This window comes from Balaenoptera physalus (assembly GCF_965194825.1).
Source record: "Balaenoptera physalus genome assembly, chromosome: 18".
Classification (NCBI taxonomy): Eukaryota; Metazoa; Chordata; class Mammalia; order Artiodactyla; family Balaenopteridae; genus Balaenoptera; species Balaenoptera physalus.
Window position 1 is genome coordinate 80,167,868 of NC_138899.1, and position 20,521 is coordinate 80,188,388.

The following is a 20,521-nucleotide window of genomic DNA, read 5'->3' on the forward strand; positions in this document are numbered from 1 at the left end:
CCAGAGGTCCCCACTCCCGAAACCCAAGCCCGGAGCCTGAGCCCAGGAGCCCAGGCGGACCCCGCGCTGGCACCGTGGGCCTGGGAGGCCTCCCCCGTCACGACCTGCCGCAGAGCCGAGGCCCAGAGGCCAGAGACTGGGCACGGCTGGGCTCCACTGCCCTCACCTTCGGGCTGACTTCGGTGGCTTCCCACGTCTTAGCCCTGAAAACAAAACGAAGCACTGCTGGGACGCTGCTGTCAGCGGTTTGGTTACGTGGCCAGACAGTCAAAGGTTGCCCTGGGGTTTGCTGAGTTTGGGGCTTTCTTCTCTCATTGATGACCGTTCCCGGTACCCGACCCCCGACGCCAGGGAGCTCTGAGCCCGCATCCTGTCTCTCTTGGGGAGCAAGTTGAGGCTACTCCTAAACCTCACCTTGTCTGCTCTCAGTACAGGATACCCAAGCAGAGACCTTCATCACCACTGGGGACACCAGGACCCCCGAGATGTCAGAAGAACTGTAAAATGAGGACAAGAAGGTCTCCTGAGGGTTCCGACACTCATCTCTGCCTGCGTCTCACAGCACTGGTTTCTTCTCTCTCTCCATCTCTTCCCTCCCTTTCTCTCTCTCTCGGCTTTCCCTGAATCTCAGTGACCCCAGATCTAATATAAGAAGAAAACCATCTGGGACCCCATCACCCTTGGGGGTCTTTTCTATCTCCTCTGAACCCCCCACCGGGCCCCGTCTCCTTGGAGGCGGCACCTGACACCACTGAGGGTCCCCCTCGGCCCCGGCCCCTCCCTCCCTCTCCCCCCGTCTCTGCTCTTCCCTCTCCACCCTCCTCCAGGGCCCCAACACACCATGCGCACAGACGCTGCAGGCCTTCCCCTGCAGCCTGACCGTCCTCCTGAAGCACCTGTGACACCCTGGGAGCCGCGTCCACCTGGGCCCAAAGCAGCGTGTCTGAGGCTGGGTTCACCCTCCCACAAAACCAGCTCCTTCTCTGAGCCCCCTGCACCACCGTCTCCCCAGGCAGCCGGGCTTGGAATCCACCCTGGTCACCCCATCTCCCTCTGCTCCCGCACCCACCGTCCCCGAGCCCCCTCTGTCCCATCTCCCCTCCCTTCCATCCCCTGCCCAGTGCAAGCAGACTCTTCGACTACGTGCATAGACCACTGGACGGAGCCCCTAGCTGACTCCTGTCCTTTGGAATCCAAAAACTCTAGAGCAGAATCGCGCCTTAGGAAGCACCTCCTGTCTCCCTGGGCTCATGGGGGAAGGAGGGAGGGGGCGGAGGCCTGAGGCGGCCTCAGCAGGGCGGGCATCGCAGGATCTGGCTCGTGCACTGACTGCAACAAGATTGCAGCCGAGACACTCCCGTGCGGCATCAGCATGACACCAGCCCATCCCCTGAACACGGCCATCCCTTCCTGCCCCTGCTGGCCTCTTTTACCCCTTTCCCTGGGCTCATTCGTCCCGGCAGCCGGCGAGGCCCCCCTCAGGAGCCGCTCCTCCAGGAAGCCCACTCCGGCCCTCCTGCTCCTGAACAAAGACTTTCTCAACCTCTCTCGGGACGCAGCACATCTCCCCTCAGTCCAGGCCTCGGTCCTGCTTGAAACCATAGACCACCTGCTCACTTTTTATCCTTTCCAGAACCTTTCATCCTGAATAAGAAATAGTTACGCCGAATGGCATCATATGGCTCCACAGAAGCTGGCGGTGGTCCCCAGCCATGGTCCCCTCCAACTCCCAGCCCCGCCAGGAAGTGATCAGGAGGGGAGAGGAGGAAAGAGGTGAAACCACCGTACAATGAACACCAGCAGCTATCTTCACAGCAGGAATGACGGGAAGCTAAGCCCGCCAAACGGCCTGCGTCGGGTGAGCCCTGCCCTGCTCCTGGGACGTGGCTGGCCAGGCTCCGCTGCCCCCCTGCTCCTACGGAACGGAAGCCAGTCCTGTCCCTGTTCAGGCTGCAAAACCGCAGGCCCACCCTGCGCCCCTCCTCCTCCGTCCAGCAGAAACTCTCACTACGTTTCCGTCAGAAAGGAGTCCATTCACTCTGAGTTGATATTTTGTATTTTGTTGCCCAAAGCACCATCACGGAACAAACAGGGGGAAACGGTTCCATGAGAAAACAGAGAGGCGACCTTCGAACTCCCGCCAGGCTCTCGAGGCCAAAGGCAGGCGGTGCTGGAGTGGAGGGGGACAGGCCCCATGTGGTGGCAGAACACAGCACAGCGACACAGGTGTCACCTCTCGAGGCCCTGTCACCACGTGTGTGCTGTTGACTGTCACAGGCCTGAGCCTGGTCACGTTGGTCATTTCTCCAAGAAGCCAGCATGGGGGGCGGGCAAGATGTGGCGGCTTCAGGGGATGCCCGGGGGGAGGGGAAGCGTCCCTCCCACCCCCCTCTGCTGATGCACAGAAAGGCAGTCAACAGCCGCAAGAAGAGCTGCGTTTCCACGAAAACAGGCTTCCAGCCTCCCGAGCTATTTCTATGGAAATATAATGTACCACTGGGTATAAATAGAACTCACGGCCGCCAGAAATTTTCTTTTCTTTTCTTTGTCCCTCTACAGAAGCTAAAGATATTCACACCATACGAAGAAAAACTAGTGGAGAATAATTTAAGACACCTCTGAAATGCCTGCTTGGGCTATTTTTACTTTTTCTCATTCCATTGAGACAAAAGGTTCTAAAAATGGACTTGGAGAAGCCAAGTTCTGATACAGCCATTGGGTGAGCTCCTTGAGAGCAGGCGCCCCACGCTGCATTCCCCTGTGTCCCCGCAGGTGACCGAACAGGGCAGGGGGTAGGGACGCGTGTGGGTGGAGGAGCCTTACAGAAAGGAGGAGAGGAGGCGTCCCTTCCAGAGTTTCAGGGCGGCAAACAAGTTCCACGAAGGAACCTTCCTTTCTGTAAACCAGCAGGGTGAACAGGACCTCACAGCGGAACGAGCCGAGGAGCAAGGGCCATCCCGGGAGGCAGCAGCGTGCACAGAAGCGAAGACCTTCAGGGCCTGGGACAGGGTGGGGCCCGGGGCTGGGGCTGGAAGTGGCACGGGCCCAAGCCTGGACGCGGGGCCCTGAGGACTTGGGGACTCAGTCACGGGGCAGCAGGGGCCAAGGAAGCCCTTCTGAGGAGAGCAAGCCCATGGTCAAAGCTAAGCCACGTAGAGGACAGACAGGCCATAGGGAGGGCGCTGCGGGCCCAGGGGGAGCAGAGAAGGCAGGGCGACGGCGGCATGGGGAAGAGCTTACTCACGGGACTCGGCGGTGGCTGAGACGTGAGCAGAGCAGCAGGGGAAGGAGCGAGGCGCCAGACTGCGGGAGGGGCCGCCCCCTGGCAGCCGTGGCTCCCACCTCAGCTGCTCTGCCCCGGGGCCTCTGGAGGCTTGTTACAGGGTGCAGTGGAGCTAGAGCCGAGGTGGCTGGGAGCCCAGCACGGAGGGGTCAGAGGGGCCAGGGAGCCACGGAGGACACAGGCAAGGGCAGGGCAGAGAGGAGGGAACCGGGCTGGAGGGGTGCCGTGGGCCCTGCCCGCCTTGGACAGGACCGGCTGCCCCGAACCTACCTCCTGAAGTCGGAGCCCCCCGGAGCCCAGGCCCGGCCAGCCCGTGTAAGGACACTTGCAAGGGCTTCTCCCTAGTCCTTGGCCCCCTGCAGCGGAAAAAGCCCACTGACCACTCACAACGCCAGAGGGAAGAGCGCTCGCTGTGCCCCCTAGTTCCCTGGTCTCAGCCAGCCCGTCTCTGCCCGGAGCATGAACATAAAACAAGGGAAAGGTCACTCAGATACACGAAGCCAGTGATCTATGTGAAGCCCCAAGGCCCTCCCCGCATTCAGTTAACCTTGTTATAAGCCTTAGACTTGCCCTGTAAAGCTAGAGCTCCTGGTATTTCTAGGCAATGCCAAACATTCCCTCAGCAATTATCACATTGACAGGGAAACATTTCCTGTACGAGGGCCTTCTGAAACGTGCTCACTGGACCGTGACTTCTTAAATGCATTTCAGCCCACCTCCACAGGCTGACTGCCGCCTCTACCGGCCCTCCCCGCCGGGAGCCGGGGGACCCGCTGGTGAAGACGGCTCTTGGCCACGTGCAGGCGGAGGTGGCCATCACCGAGGAGCCGTGACCCGGGACCCCGACAGCCGGGGTGGACGTCGCACGAGCCTTCCGAGAGCCCAGGGGCCCAGAAGGCTCAACAGAGGCCACCCCTGGGCCGCCTCCCTCCTCTCTCCTGGTCCTGATTCTGCCTCCCAGTCATTGTACTGACTTGGCCTGTGCCCGAGGAGCCAGAGATGGGGATTTGCTCCTCGGGCAGCTCGGTTCAGCATCCGGACGGTTCCTCCAGTTGCTGCTCTGTTTCGGCATCTCTCCCCGGGGCGTCCCTGACCCACTAACCCAGTCCAGGGCCCCTCTCCCGATGCCCGGGAAACATTTCCTCAATATGACCGGCAGAGTGTTCTCTCGTGGGAAAAAACCCAAAGGAGAGAGAATCTAGAAATGGGGAAGGAAAAGCACCTTTCCCTCCTTCCTGGGGAAAACTGAGTTCTCTCAGGCAGCGATGGAGGTGCGTCTTGTGGTCACAGACACCCGCGCCAGGGCTGCCCGGGCGCCCGACTTCCCGAGGACGAGGCAGAGGGGTCAGGGGATCCAGCAGGAATGAGGGAGGCCCTGCCCGCCCCTGCGCTCAGCACCTCGTAAGGAACAGCAGGACGTGTCAGCAGACAGACGATCCCAGGCTCCACTACAGGCACACGGAACACCGAGCACGCCCAACAAGCCCTGGTCCTGGAGGAGCCCAACAGCCTCACAGACGAGCCGCACGAACCAGAGAGCTGATGGCGGTGACAGGTGGCTTCTGTTCCAGGTCAAGCACCAGAGCAGCCGTGAGGAGACAAAATAAACTCACACTCATTTTCCTAAAATGAAGCTCATTGTCACAGCCATGGTATGAGATGGATATGCTTATTAAAGAGAGTGTGTGTCTCTAGCTGCTTTTTTGGGCCAAAGGGAAGAAAAGTAATAAGTGATTTTGTTAATCATTATGACCACTGTCATGCCCTTTACAAAATATAAAAGCATCAACAAATTAAAACAATTCTCACTCTGAGTCATAATAAAAATTCATTAATTCAGACTCTACAGGTACATTTTAAGAAAACCAACGTTATCCTTTTACTAGGAGAGTAAACGAGACTGGGCAGAATGCTAGGACACCTAAGAGGGGAAATGCAGAACGTTCTTCAGAACTGCCTTGACAGGTAAGTGCTGGGTTGTTTATTAACACCAATGAGCGGATCACCCGTCTCTCAGGCATTCGACAACCCACTCACCCCGAGTCTTCCACGCGCAGCCCCATTCGAGGCACTGGGAGTCCCGCGGCAGAGCGGACAGACACGCTGCCTGGCCCGGCACCTGAAGCGTGATGCCATATTTGACGACAAAAACAAGATCCTGCAAGTCAAGTTTATGAGAAATAAATCAAGTATGCGGAAGTACTCTTGAAAACTGAAGTGTTATCCAAATGTTAGCCAACTTTTTTTTTTTTTTTTTTTTTTTGGCTGCATTGGGTCTTCGTTGATGCGCACGGGCTTTCTCTAGTTGCGGCGAGCGGTAGCTGCTCTTCATTGCGGTGCGCGGGCTTCTCATTGCGGTGGCTTCTCTTGTTATGGAGCAAAGGCTCTAGGCACGCAGGCTTCAGTAGCTGGGGCGCGAAGGATCTAGAGCGTAGGCTCAGTAGTTGTGGCACGCGGGCTCTGTAGTTGTGGATCACAGGCTCTAGAGCACACGCTCAGTAGTTGCGGCACACGGGCTTCGTTGCTCCTCAGCATGTGGGATCTTCCCGGGCCAGGGCTCGAACCCATGTCCCCTGCATTGGCAGGTGGATTCTTAACCACTGCGCCACCAGGGAAGTCCCTGTTAGCCAACTTTATCCACATAATCCCAGTTATCTATGTTCTTAAACCAGCAAAAATTTAATCTGTTTTCAAATATTCCAGCATGCAGACTTTCCCCTTAATATGGAAAGAGCTTTCCCTCCATTTAATTTTGTTTAACTCTGATATGACTGTGTATCTAGAAGAGATCTGAGGTTCTGGGATCAAATTATACCACTTTAGAGGTAAGGAAGCCAAGGTCCAGGAAAATTACGTGACCCGCCCAAGGCCAAATAGCAAGTTGGTAGCCAAACCAGAACAAACGCCCAAGTCTCCTGATGAGGCAAAAAATCTTTTTTCCACAAACTGCTTGGTTTGTCCTCTATTGGAAAATCACACTGAGTGAAGATACTTACGATACAGATTGCCAAGAAAGGCTTAGTATGCATTATATATAAATATCTCCCACGAGCAAATAAGAAAAAGTCAAGAGGGAAAATAAAAATAGGCAAAGATATCAACAGACAACGCCCAGAAGAGGGAATCTAAATTGTCGGGAAAATATATATATCACATCACTAGTAATCAGGAAAATGAAAAATGAAGCAAAACATAATTCCACATAAGCAAACATCTGAAGTCTGGAAACACCCCGTGAGGGCTGGAGCATGGGGCAGGGAGACCCCCGCCCCTGTGTGTGTCAGAGGACAGGAGCATCCACCGGCGTGGCCACACGGAGCAGCGGCCCGGCAACACCTCGTGACGTCAGACCACCACCAGCTCCGCGCTGGGGACGCACCCCGGAGAAGTTCCAGGCATGCTGCACAAGGAGATGTGGACAGGAATGGGTTTTTGCAGCATTTTAATAGGGAAAATACTGGAAACAACTTAAATATACCTTGATACAGTGGAAAATCAATTGGGAATGGATAAATAAATTCTAACTTATTCATACAATAGCAAGATGGAGAACATTTAAAATGAATTAACTCGCTATATTTAAAATGGATAACTATAACAAGGACCTACTGTATAGCACAGGGAACTCTGCTCAATATTCTGTAACAATCTAATTGGGAAAAGAATTTGAAAAAGAATAGATACATGTATACATATAACTGAATCAATTTGTTGTACACCAGAAACTAACACAATATTGTGACTCAACTATACTCCAACATAAAATAAAAAGTTTAAAAAAAAATAAAGTTTACCCAAAATAACAAAAAATAAACAAATAAACATAAACAGAAAATGAATTAACTAGTTCTACACATACCTACAGGACTAGGTCTCAGATGTATAATTATGAGAGGCAAAATAGTGCTAAATATAAGCTGTACAGTAGGATACTGTTTGCATGATTTTTAAATACCCCCAAAATACCATATATTATTTTAATTTTATACATACTTACATAGCAGAGATGAAAAGAGGATTTGCTTTGCAGGGAAGGTACTAAAACGCAGATGTAAATAGTACATGCCTGCTTCAGGATAATGATTTCCTCTGGAGGAAGGGTGAGAAATTACAGCCAGAGGCTGGGCCAGTACTGTGGTGGGCATTCAACTGTACCTCTATTTTTATTTCCTTTTAAAAAGATAGGGCAAAATGTTATGTTTTTGCCTGTACTTCTCTGTTTGCTTTATTTAAATATTTTATAACCAAATTCAATTGAGAAAAGAAGTTCTTTCTAATAAGAAATTCTTATTTGATTAATACAACTTGTCCTATATATTTATTAAAAACCCAATGTGCCGAGCAGAATGTGAATCTAAACAACATGTGAGTGACTGTGGGGAAATCTGTCCTCATATGAGTCTTTGCCTGTTTCCTGCCGGGGTCCACAAAAGGATTAAATTGGAAGAGAAATCTTTACGCACTCTTCCTGATTAACGTGAAGGACTCTTGGACTGCTCGGCCTCAGTGATTTTCTTTTCAGAACATAATGTTCCTAGACTCTTATTAGCTGTCCCAAACTGCTCTGTTATTCTTGTTTCACAGATAGATAATAATGATAGACCAATAAATGATAGAGATCAATAATAATAAATAAATGATAGCTATAGATCAATAATAGATGATAGATAACAGATAGACAAATGACAGATAATAGATAGATGATAGACAATAGATATAGATGATAGACAGACAGATAGATAGATAGAATGACTCATCCAGCCCATGAGGGAGTAGCTTTCTCTCCTAACGATTTATAAGATATTGGAGTTGGGGGGAAGGCTTGGGATATGAAAGGCCCTGGAGAGAAAAGGCTGGACCTTAACTCCCCTCTTCTTGAATGTGGGCTGGACTTAGTGACTTGATTCCAAAGAACAGAGTGCAGAAAGGGGAAAACAGTCACACTTCCAGTGAAGAAGCCTGGCAGACACACCTTACGCACGTGCGCATTTGACCGCACCAGAGAGGTGCCCTCTGACGGGATATGCTTAGAAAGAACTCCATGCCTGTGGCATTCTGTCCCAAACCCATAACCCCAGAGTCAGAAATTTCCCATGACTTTGTATCTGACCCTAAGTTTGCCCTCATTTACCGTGTCCCACAAGTGCCACCTCCCCGGAGGTGCTAAATGATAATATTAACATCGGGTGGAGAGAGGGCCAAATGGCTTTTGAGATTCTCTTTTCAAACCTTGAGACATTTGAGTCTATACACTCAACTGTCCTCAAAACCAGGAATTAGCTGATTCAAAATGCTGCCACCGTCAGGATTATAATCATTACACAGACTTCAGATCAAATTTTCTGGTGCCTGGATTGGAAGCTAACTGTTCCATAAGCTACTGATTAAGCCCCCAACTGAAGCTCACTTGTCCGCAAGTATGGAGTGGGCACTGCTGCTCTTGGGGGCTGACCCTCAGCAGGAGGGCACCCGTGAGTGCACTGCCCCCAGGACGCACCCAGCGCCTCCCAGCCACATCCTGCCTCTCCAGCCCCTGAGCCTCCACCACCCCCCTCACCCGGCAGCTGCTTTAGCCTCAGAACACTCACCTCTTCCTCGGCAAGCCCTCCCCCGGCCAGTCCTGGCCACGTCCTGGAGCCCCCGGCCCTCCGTGTCCGAACAGTCATCAAGGTTTCCATCGCACGTTCAATGTCTGCACCCCCGTAGGCTACCCCTCTGCTTTGTCCAGCCCTCTAGCCCCAGGGCCACCTGTGCCACGCACCTGCCCAGCACACCCCAGATGTTCACCTAACCAGTGCTGAAAGACGTGATTTACACGCTCCGGGCAGGAGGTCACCCCCACTCCCCTGTGCAAACGAGCAGCCAGAATTGACCACGGAAGTAGGCAGAGCGGTCGATTCAGACAAGACGCGTGGAAAAGTCTCCTGAACTCTGAGATCTGAGAGGGTTAAGACCTCGCTTCAGGGGGAGGGGGGAGGGAATACAAAGCCCCATCTTCAGGAGAATAAATTAAATGTACAAGAGCTATGACATTTATGCATTATGACTAGACTCCTTAAATACCGATACGTATCTTGGAAAAACAGACGGCAAAGTAAGGGAAAGTCCTCCCCACAACAGTGCTCCCCTTCAGGGCCCTCAGTCCTTAAAATACTAGGTCGAAAAGCTGGTCCCAGAGAGCAGCACGGCCAAAGGAACCACAGACGAGGGCACTGTCCAGAAACCACCGTGCTCTGCTGCCTCCTGCCACTGCTTCCTGGAACCGGTACAGAAGCCCAAGGCTGAATTTTGGTTTTGAAAAATCAGTTGAGTAGTGAAAAGAGTTCCTTCTAAGCATCTTGTTTTCTCATACAATTCAACAGCATTGTTTACTCTGAAAAAAAAAATGACAAATTGAGCCTTAAGAACCTAACCTGGGCCCCTAAAAAAAATACTGAAACTCAAATATTTCAAGGTGAAAAAGAGAAGATCATCCTGAAGCATCCTTTTCAGCATATGGTGCATCACGTGTGGTCACAGAGCCTGAAAGCAGCTGTTGAGGGCCAGAACCTCCACCTCTCCCTTCTCTGTGGCCACGACTATGAGCGAGAGGACCAGTTCTCTGTGATTTTCAACATGCACAGGGCCTGTGATTTCCACGAGTTCCCAGACCCCACCCACCACATCCCACTTCGGTTAGAGAAGGTCGTTAATATTAACCAGCGAATGCTCCAGCTTCCATCACGTGAGGGAAAGACGCTCCTTGTTGCCCAAACAGCCACATACCAAATGCATGAATTCACGGTGACTCTTAAAAACAGCACTTGGAGAAATTTCCATCGCTGAGCACAGGCTGCACTGTCACTGCTGCCAGACTCCAAGGACACAGTACCACACTCACCACCGGGGCACCAGAAGGACAACTGGACCAGCCTCCTTGGAGGACTGGGCGGGGAAAAAGCTTTGTCGACTCAGGATACCATCTGTGCCCTAACAGTGACTGACTACATAGTAATAGATCATCCTCATAAATGCCTCTCCCTAAGTGTCAACATGTACATAAAGTTTATTTACCTTTATCATTTTATTCATTTCATTGTTACTTAGTCTATAATTATTTGTTATGACGTTACTTATTTCATCATTACTTATTCTGTAATTATTTGTTATGATGTTACTTGTTTCATCGTTACTCATTCTGTTATTATTTGTTATGACGTTACTTATTCTGTTACAGGCAGACTGGGGACTTGACTCGTGCAGGCTGCCCCTGGTGCTATGTGGATCACAAGCCAAGCTTCCTGAGACTCCGAGCGTTTTTACCAACACCAGGGCTCACGTGATAAAGGAATATTTTTTAAGTCTGTGGGTTTCTCTAAATTTTTTTTAACTAGGAACGAGGATTGGTCTTTGGCCTTCTAATTTATGCCTCTTCAATTCCCGTCCCAGCTGTCAGCCTTGGACAAGAGGGACAGTGAATCTTGCAAATGTGATAAACTACAAATTGATCCAGCAGAGCATTTTCCAGTCCTGGATGACACTGCTCAATGCAGAATGGAGCAGTGATCATCACTGTTGCTTGTGGTCAAATGACCTTAATGTCTCCAGCCTCAGCTTCCTCACCCACTTAGATAATAAAGATAATCAGCCTTCTTAAAGGACGCCTGTGAGCATTTAAAAGAGGACACATTTAAAAGCACAATGCATGACGCACAGAAGATACTTAATACCCATCCCTCCCTTCCCCTCCAGCTTCTCAGAAGAGCCCTCACCCAGGAGTCAAGAAGATTCCAAGAAATTCCCAACAAACCTCACAACCTAAATGCAAGTCAAATGAATGTTTTTATACTCACTTTATACATTTATAAATTCATTTGGATTCTATTAATTCACATGCTGTGATCATTTCATCAAGGACCTTCCTTAGAAAAAACTTGCTTCACAAGTAAGACAAATTACAACGCCAAGAATATCAAGTACAGGATATTTCTAAGCCCTGGCCGTGTTTTCCAGGATCCTGATGCAGTTCAGAAGCTCTGCTCACATGTGCTGGTTGTCAGTGCCTCTTATCAACCCACCGGTGCAGGTGACCATGGCGAGCAACAGGTTAACGAGCAGGGTAAGTGCAGAGCAGCAGAAATCCGCTGCCGTGATAAATCTATCGTTGGAACATTCAGTAATTCGGTCTTATTTCCTCTGTAAGTATTCCAAATCAAGGCTCACACCAGATAGCTCAGCCGCCAGTAGAAGGACAGAGAAGCCGAGGGCCACCCTCTCACCCATCACTACGTTGCTGGCGTCCTGTCTCCCGGCAGCTGTGAGCTGATGCTGATATGCTCTCCACGCTCCACCTGGGTGCAAATTTGCATGTCACCTTCCCCAGTCCTTGACCTACTTGTGCAACCAGATTACCACCTTAAACTGTTTACCCGAGATGTGTTTTGACATGCATTTTTCTCTTAGGCAAAACCCTCTGTGATCTGTGGGAAACTGAACTCATGTGTTTCTGGTTAGTTTATACTTTAAAGCCCCAAAATGTTATTTTGTAGAGCTATTTCAACGTCCAAAGAGTTTTTCAAAGACTTTTTTCTTAGAAATAGAGGTCAACATTTTGCCCAGGGAAACAATCCCCAGACCCTAAGGACCAGGTTTGGCTCAAGATGTCCTTGGATTTGCAGAAGGCATTCAGTTCAGCAAAGAGATGTCACCGCCAGAAGAATCCCAGAGTCTGATCAGTGTACCACGAGGGGAAGCCTGCCGTTCCCTCCGGGGTGCACCACAAAGAGCTTACAATCATCCCTCTGGGGGATCCTGGGTTTGGGCAGTCATTTTACTCACAAAACCAATAATCTAGAGTTCATTTTTCCATTCAAACACAGCGTCTTTTGACAACTGCCAGAAAACGTTTGAAAAGATGTACCTGAAGACTTGCCCACTCTGTTTTGAAATTTTAAACCTGATTACAAAATGTTTGTATTTAAGAGTGTTCTGAGGTTCCTATCTCATTCAAATCTGGGGTAGTATTCTGAAAGCAGGGAAGATCTGAAAACAAGTGAGTATGCGCCCCAGAGCTGCCCAACAGGGCTCAGCCTGCACGTCCCTCGCCCTCCCTGTCTCCTTACCGCTGGTTGTCACTCACTGTCCTGCCCTGGACGGTCTCCATCAACACAACCAACTCTCCCTGAGTCTGAAGGAGGCCATCCCCACCCCTGGGAGACCGTCCTGCACCAGGGAATCTAATAGTTGATGAACTTGGGTGCCTCCACTTTAGTACACACTGTGGGTATTTTTATGCCGTTTGGATAAACTAATGGCCTGTCACACATTTGGGAATCATTTACTTCTAAATACAGATTCATTTTAGACACATAACGTGTGGCAGGTTATGAGATGCATCTCAGCATGTTATAGAAGAACGCTCACCTCTTTTCGAAAGCAATGATCTAAAACAAAAGTACTACTATCAACTGTATATGAGAGGTATTATAAAATCATGTGATCTATTTCTTTTACAAACACAACGGAACTCATGGAGTATCCTTCAAGGAAGCCACAGGAAGCACCGGAGGCAGACATAAAAAGCAAAGACACAGAAAGGCTGCCTCAAATGAGGCAGGAGACTAAAGACGAAACAAGGAACAACCCCATCTAAGAACGTTCTGCCAGCTCAGAGGCAGAAGGGCACAGCCAAAAGTCGGCTCTGTGAGAATCCACAGGGTGTCAACTTACCATTAATGACATTTTTAGAACTGCGCCGTGACACCAAATCGGGCAGGCACTGTCATCACGAGAGTTCACTTATTTATACTCTGTCTTTTCATAGCGGCAGCCATGCCTAATTTTATATGTAAGAATTTCAGACGAGAATGTTGATAAAGGTCGCCATGGTGACCACACATTTTTGTCTCCATGGTGACACTCACAAATGGTAAAGACCCTTAAATTTAATTTTATTTAAAGTTCCAAAAGATTTTCTCCTCAGACTCAATAATATAACAACACTAAAGCAGTTCTGGCTTTCTATCTGCACTTGTTCTTATGAAATCAAAGGGAGAAGAAAGGTAAAAGGAAGAAGAGGTAAAAATTCTTTAGAACAGATATAATGTGGATGTGGTTTTCTTGCCTGGAAAACAAATCAATGGCCCGTGATAAAGAATAATAACAGTCTCCAATAATTAACCATCTCCTATTTTATACCTGTCTTCCTACTGAATCTTCACAACAGACGTTTGTCCTGTTTTACAGATAAGAAAACTGAGAAGCTGAGAATTGGTTTGTCTAAGGTTCCACCACTGGGAAAGGATGGGGCTGGGGGAAAGACAAGGCTTTCTGACCCCCAAACTCCTACCACTCATTCAAGGGGATGAGCCAAGCCGACACTCACTCAGCTCGACAGGATGGGAAGAGCTTCCGTGAGAAGTGAAGTAAGTCATGAATCTCAGTCCCTGTTCTCCAGACAGGAATTCAGAGAGACTCAGTCAGTCACAAGATTGCTGGCGAGATGTAAGCAAACGAACAGAAGTTGAGAGAAAAGAACGGTTTTGCGCTCAGAAGTATGCCAAGAAGGCCAAGAAGGTAACTAAAAGGTGACGTGACAGTGACGTATAAGCCAGAAAAGCCTAGAATTCTTGGGCGGGGCGGAAAGCCTCTCTCACTTTGTAGACCAGGCGTGTGCCGGAGAAGCTGAAAACAAAGTTTCTTGAAATAAAATCTGATTTTTCATTAACTTTATGTTTAAAACATAGCTATTTACCCCAAATCTCCTTTGCTGTTCAGTGGAAGCCTTGATGAGCCTCAGTGTCCCATCTGGACGGAGCGCTGAGCGGGGTCTAAGAGCCCCAGGCTCTGTCCCCACCAGCTCCAGCAGAGTGGCCAGGCTGGCCCAGGAAACCCCTTCTGACCTGAGCGTCTCCGTCTGACCAACGCGTACATCACCTCTGAGCCCCAACGTCCCACTCCCAGCCCTGGTCTTCTGGTGCCCTTCTGACCCTTTCCATGTGGCCGTGCAGAAGCCCCTCCTCCAGTCAGCCTTCACCAGGAGGGAGGGCCACCTCTCGTGACAGGCCCCCTCAAGACTTCCCGTCTGGGGAGCTACAATGTATGTTCTCCCTGATCAATTCTGCAAGGTTCACATTTTCTTAGGACATATTCATTTAAAAGGAAGGACACCTGGAGAACATGTTCCGTGTTTTTCAAACTTTCACTCTGCAAATCCATTCACTGCAATAAACAACCCTCAGGCAAAAAGTAGAAGCAGCAAGGAAATGGCCAATCCCCCTTCCTCACCCCGCTAATTGTAAGGTCACCTGTTTTCTGGTCTCTGTAACGGGGCCAAGGAAACGTGAACAGTAAACAGGAAGAGAGTGCTATGCACGCGGGCGGCCCCCAGAACAACCGCTGAGGAGAAAGTGACAGAGCGTGGCCAGGTGTGCAGGGGACAACCTGGGGGAGAAGTTCTGTGACCAGCTGGGGCAGTGAATATGCTGCTGACTCAGAGCTTTAAAGATTATTCTTCAGTGATAAGTATAACCCACACTGATGAAGAACACTTTCCTGCTACGGTATCCAAGTAGTGAGGCTGTGTGTCTAGACATCTGAAATACGGTGTTATCAGGGGACCCCAGAGAAACAGAACAAATAGGGATACAGATACAGACACAGATATAGATACAGATGACGTAAATATTCAGAGAGAGGGGGGAGAGTTAGCTTAAAGAACTGGCTCATGCAATCGTGCGTTTATGGGACAAGCCTGGAATCTGCAGGGAAGCCCGGCAGCTGGATACTCAGGCAGGAGGAGATGCTCCGGTCCGGAGGCTGCAGCCCTTCTTCTCCAGGAAACCTCAGTGTTTGCTCTTCAGGCCTTGGACTGACTGATGAGGCCGGACAACACTGTCCAGGACCATCTCCTTCACTTAAAGTCAACTGACGTGAGATGTCAGTCACATCGTAAAATACCTGGGCTAGGTGTTTTTTTTTAACTTTTTATTTTATATTGGAGTATAGTTGATAAACAGTGTTGTGTTAGTTTCAGGCGTACAGCAAAGTGATTCAGTTATACACGTACATGTATCTATTCTTTTTCAAATGCTTTGCCCCGACCAACCAACTGGGTGCCACAGACTAGCCAAGCTGACACAGAACCAACCATCACACAAGGAAAAAAATCATTTTCTTTAAAAGGAAAGTGCCCTGAAGATGGCAGGGATGTCCCTGGGGCGGGGGTGTGCGTGGGAGCAGGGGAAGCAGCAGAAGCAGGTGCGGGGGGGGGTGGCGGGGGTGGGGCTGGGCAAAGACCCGTCACAGTCAGTCCACGTGCCTCTCTCGTAAAGGACACAAACAGGAGGCCGCCAGTGTCCAGGGGGCTGGCAGGCGTGTTTTGTGCATTTAATGGACATTTATTTCAAACAGCCAAGCAAAGCATCACCCAAGTAAAGCACTGCTCACCCTTCTGGTTCCCACTGCCTTTTACACTCTCAGTCAAAAAGAAGACGACCTTCAAGCCAAACAGTTTTCTATTCTCCTTGACAGTGTTTTGACCTCTAATTCCTCCGTCTCTTTCATTTTTACCACAGTGAACAAGCCTCAGAGCACCCAAGGAGCTGTCTGGTGTGACACACGTCAAGGCTGAGTTGTAGGGTCGCCGGGAGGATGGGTGGGTGGTGGCAGGGCTGGGAAGAGGCATGCAAACACATTAACGCTTTAAAGCCCTTCTGCAGGGAATTTCATTCAGTTCAGGCAAATTTATACGGAAGTGACTGAAATATAGATACATATTCCTAAAAAGAAGAGCTGCATTACAGTAAGGATGCCTTTATTATCCCAAATTAGCTGCGAAAATCCCTTCAGAGACTTCACAGGCGGTAAAAAAGAGATTTCTCACATCATCACAGAAAAGGAAAACCCCAGGATAAGAATATTCATACAATACAATACAATTTTGTTTCACAACACAGTCACACAGTCTTTTAATACCCAGCAATTACAGCAAAGGAGAAGAATGAAAATTGCTGCAGGAAGTGAAGATGAAACACTGGAGAGAATTCACGCAAACATAAAAAGAGGGGGAAAAAGAAAGAACTCTAGTTAAAGCCTCAGGAATCCCAGAGTCAGGAGGTCAGCGTGAGGAGGGCAGCTCCACGCCACACAGGCACGTCTTCACCCCTGGCTCGCCACCCAACAGGCCTTCAATGGTCCAAACTGTACTGCAAAGCAGTGTGTAGCTGCTGAGTGGGGCCTGGAGAGCAACATATGGTTCCTGCCTTCAAATATCTAAGAACCTAGAAAACATTCTTTTTTTTTTCTGAGCAATCTTGTAGTTTTTATGGAGTCTTCTATCTTCCCCAGAAAACTGAGTGATTTAAAAAAAAAAAAAAAAAAAAAACCAGGCAGGAATGATGTCTCTACAGCTAGACATTAAGTGATCCTACAGTGTCAGAAACCAACCGCACACTTGGGTGGCCAGTCCTGCCTCATTGTGGGCCCACTGGATTCTCCTCAAGATCCCAGGGTCCGACAGGCAGCAGACACCATGTCAGCCCGTGGGGATGGGAGAGAAAGGACGTCAACGCAGCTGATGATCTCAGACGGCTTGCATGCCGGCGGGGGACACGGACGTACACCCAGACAGCGGTGCCCGCAAGGGAACAGGAACCCAAGGGAGGAAGGGAACACCAAGCTGGGAGCTGAGAGGTTCTCCCGGAGAGAGAAAGGTAGAAAACAGCCATGACTGAGGCTCTGCAACGTGGGCCGATGTCGTGCTGCTGGCGTTGATGCTGGGACTCAACGGGGGAACTGAATTTCAGCGAGTAAAAGAGGGTGCTCCAGGCAAAAGGGCACGTCAATCAAAGGTCGCAGACAGAGACAGTGGGGCAGGCAAGATGTCCTGCAGCGACGGGGCTCCTGAGACCCACAGGCTCAACTCCACCTCGGGAGGACCCCAGGGAACCGTCCTGTAGCCTCTCTGAGCCTTGGTTTCCTCCTCTGTAGATGGTAGATCAGGACACATCATATCAAACGATGATGATTCAAGGAGACGTCTGCATACTGCCCGACACCTAGCTAGTGCTATGTGCTTGCTTAAAAAATTAATAAAAATAAATAAACAAATCATGCTACAACCCCTAACAGATCTTTTAATTAGCCAAATTAAACTCCTCTAGATTAATTCCATTTTCTCCCACTCAGTATTCAATAGGCCTGTTGTTCTCCACATTCAGTATTCAGACCAAGGGCCCATGGACATTACTGTGGTTCGCACATTTCCAAATTCACAGCCACCTCCCTCAGGGTCCCACCATGAGGCTAGTGTACCAGTGTCCCAATATGTGCACCAAACGCTCAGAAATATTTGCCCAATGTCACCACTGTCTGCCAGGCAATCAGGAAAGAGGTGGAGAGAGGCCGTGAAGAGCTGCTGGCCACTTTGCTTTCCTTGGATGTAAAGATCTCTCCCTGAAAAGTACTGAAACGCTACAGACAGAAGCCTCTGCGAGGTGTGAACAAGGTCTCTGAAAGCTGAGAGACGCCTCCCAGGCTGGTGTCCAAACTTATGCTTAGGAGGATCTCCCCCGAGAAGGAGCTGTGGTTAAGCGGGTGTAAATCACCAGTGTAACTGCTACAGTAATAACATAACAAGTGCTACAAGCATGTGCTGGCAGCTTAACCAATTCCTTCATTTTACACATTACTTTTGCAGTATTTGCCCCAAACCCTGGAGAGAAAAAATATGAACTTTACCAAACAATCTATTTACATGATTGAATAAAGGTGGATCTCAATCAGTTCGTAAGTATGTTTTAAAATAACAAAAAGATATGAGGCCTGATGACCTGGAGAATATGGAGCAGCCTAAAGCCACTTTTTTAATTTAAAATTTTTAAACCTTCTGCTGATTAAGAAGAAGAAGAACAAAAGCTCCTCCAATCCATCCCCAAGGCGACCACATGCCCATCCTCTCTGAGCTCTGTTAACAGGCTCTGCACATTTGAACCATGTCCCCGCAGGAGGGGCTACCTACGTAACCATAGACAGACACACAGATACAGAGACACACACATGGGTATTTAGAAAACTACGGTTTTCCTATGTAAAATTTACACTGGTTTTTCTCCGACTCTGCAAGTGACAGGTGTGACAAGAATGGATGGTGTTTGCATGTACACAGCTGGTACGCACTGGGCACTGCCGTCCTCGGCACACACAGAAGCCACGGGTGGTTTAAGAAAAGATGAAGGCAAATCTTCCTCAGAGCATATAGACAGCATCCTCCTCCTCCAAGACCTCACTTAAATGACAGCAAAGAAATGAAGTGGTGATAAACCAACAATGATGCAGAGAAGGAGGGGGGAAGAGAGGTCGGCGAATTTACAGGAGAAGCTACAGAGAAGAGCTGATGGAGCAGGACGGTTCCAGGGAGCTCAGGAGGGCTGTCCTCCAGGTGGAACCCCAGAGACTCGGTACCTAGAAGTATCAGAGCCACGATGGACAGCGCCTAGGAAGCAGGGCAACCAAGCCAGGAAAGCAGAGGGGCAGGGAGGGCTCTGGGGAAGAAAATGAGGAAGTAATTGAAAGTTATTGTAAGAAGGCATCAATTCCACACACTTCGATTTCCAACCAGGAAAATACCTCCAGGCAAAAAAACCCAAAATCTAACACTTTACCCTAAAACATCTAACTGCTACAGAAGAAAGACCTATATATACATTCTAGTATATAGAAGTCCCAGTAAAAAGTACTGTCACCACCTATCACCCTAAATCAAACCCCACCAATTCACAAACCCTATTTAAGTATATAGAGCTCATCATCAGGTTTTTAGTGCCTCACCTCAAAATTCAAAGGTCAGTCAGGAATCACCAACACATAAGCCTCCATCATGGGAAAAAAAAAAATACCAGGATAAATAGGAAAAAATACTATGGAGTATTCAGGAATAATTTGAATACTCCAATTTGTATAATCATTATAGATGGTATATATTTATAAAGCAAAAACAATGCAATGAGTAGAAAAATTAGAGAAAAATGAAACTTTTAGGGATGAAAAACATGATAAATTAATAAAAAGAGTGGAGGATAAATTGGGAAAACCTCCTAAAAATGAGAACTGTGTCTCTTAAGGAGAGACAAAGTTGAGATGATATTCAAGAAGTATATAGAATTAGTCCAAGAGGTCCAAGATCCAATTAATAGAACTTTCAAAAAGAGAAAAACAAAGGGGAAGAAATTATCAAATAATGTATTCAAGAGAATTTTCCAAAGATTAAAATATAGCAATCTCCAGGTTTAAAATGCTCCCACATGCCTAGCATAATAATGGGTGAGAAAGGACCCACACCTGTGCCACACCTGGGGGCAACATTGTGAAATTCAGAATACCAAGAATGCAAGGAAATTGTCTTCAGGGAGAAAAATCAACCACAGTGTAAAACAAAAAACTACCACAGTGTAAAACAAAACGCATCAGGTGGCCTTCTCATCAATAACAGTGGATGCCAGTGACAATCAGAGATCCTCTCAAAACTCTGAGAGAAGTTACTTTCTACCTAGAGCTCTATTCATAACTGCAAATTGAGAGGATAAATTATCAACATCTTCAGAACTGGAAGGACTCAGAAATTTCTTCCTGCACTCACATCAAAAAGCTATTTGAGGAGGGCCTAGAGCAAAGGATCAACCAAGGATAAAATCTCAGAATCTAGGAAGCAGTGAAACTAAACCAGGGAAGAAATAAAGAAAAGTCCCAGTACACCAGCCAGGCAACAGGCCTGGAGAGAGTTAAGTCCAGAGAGAGGAGGGAGGCCCTTTGTTCAGGACTGGAAGAGGCCTCTGGGGAAAGACAGATTGAACAGCTGATTAGACAGACTGGGCAAACTTGGTTACAACTGAGAATGTGATACAGCAAAAGGACAAGACAAAAGTAAAAGCAATTATAAACTCCAGGAAAAACAAAAGGATGTACAAGAAAGAAAATACTTGGTTTACTTGGTTCTGCAATGAATAATATTTGCATAGTCACAACAATAAACCATATATTATTTTTCTACTTGGATACTTAAACTATAGAGAATGAATGGATGAGATATATATGGTTACAGGACAAAACTGTTATTACTCTTGATATTTTAAAAGTAAGAAAGAAATGACAGAAGTTAAGGGAAGAAAGAGAGCTGAAGGGAAAGAGAAGCAACGTCAGGATGTGCCACCCCTGCAGCCCCACAGAGACCCCACCAGAAGGGCCCCAAGCTTGGTCTAACGC

At 48.6% G+C, this 20,521-nt stretch overlaps 1 long non-coding RNA gene across 3 annotated transcripts in view; it reads right to left on the minus strand.

The window, feature by feature from the left end:
- LOC309647638 overlaps window positions 1-15,448 on the minus strand; it is a 478,548-nt gene extending 463,100 nt beyond the window's left edge. For all 3 annotated transcript variants that reach the window (XR_014256209.1, XR_014256210.1, XR_014256211.1), the window contains exon 1: window positions 5,321-15,448. This is a non-coding gene — a long non-coding RNA (uncharacterized lncRNA). The remainder of the gene's footprint in view (window positions 1-5,320) is intronic.
- Window positions 15,449-20,521: the final 5,073 nt, after the last annotated feature.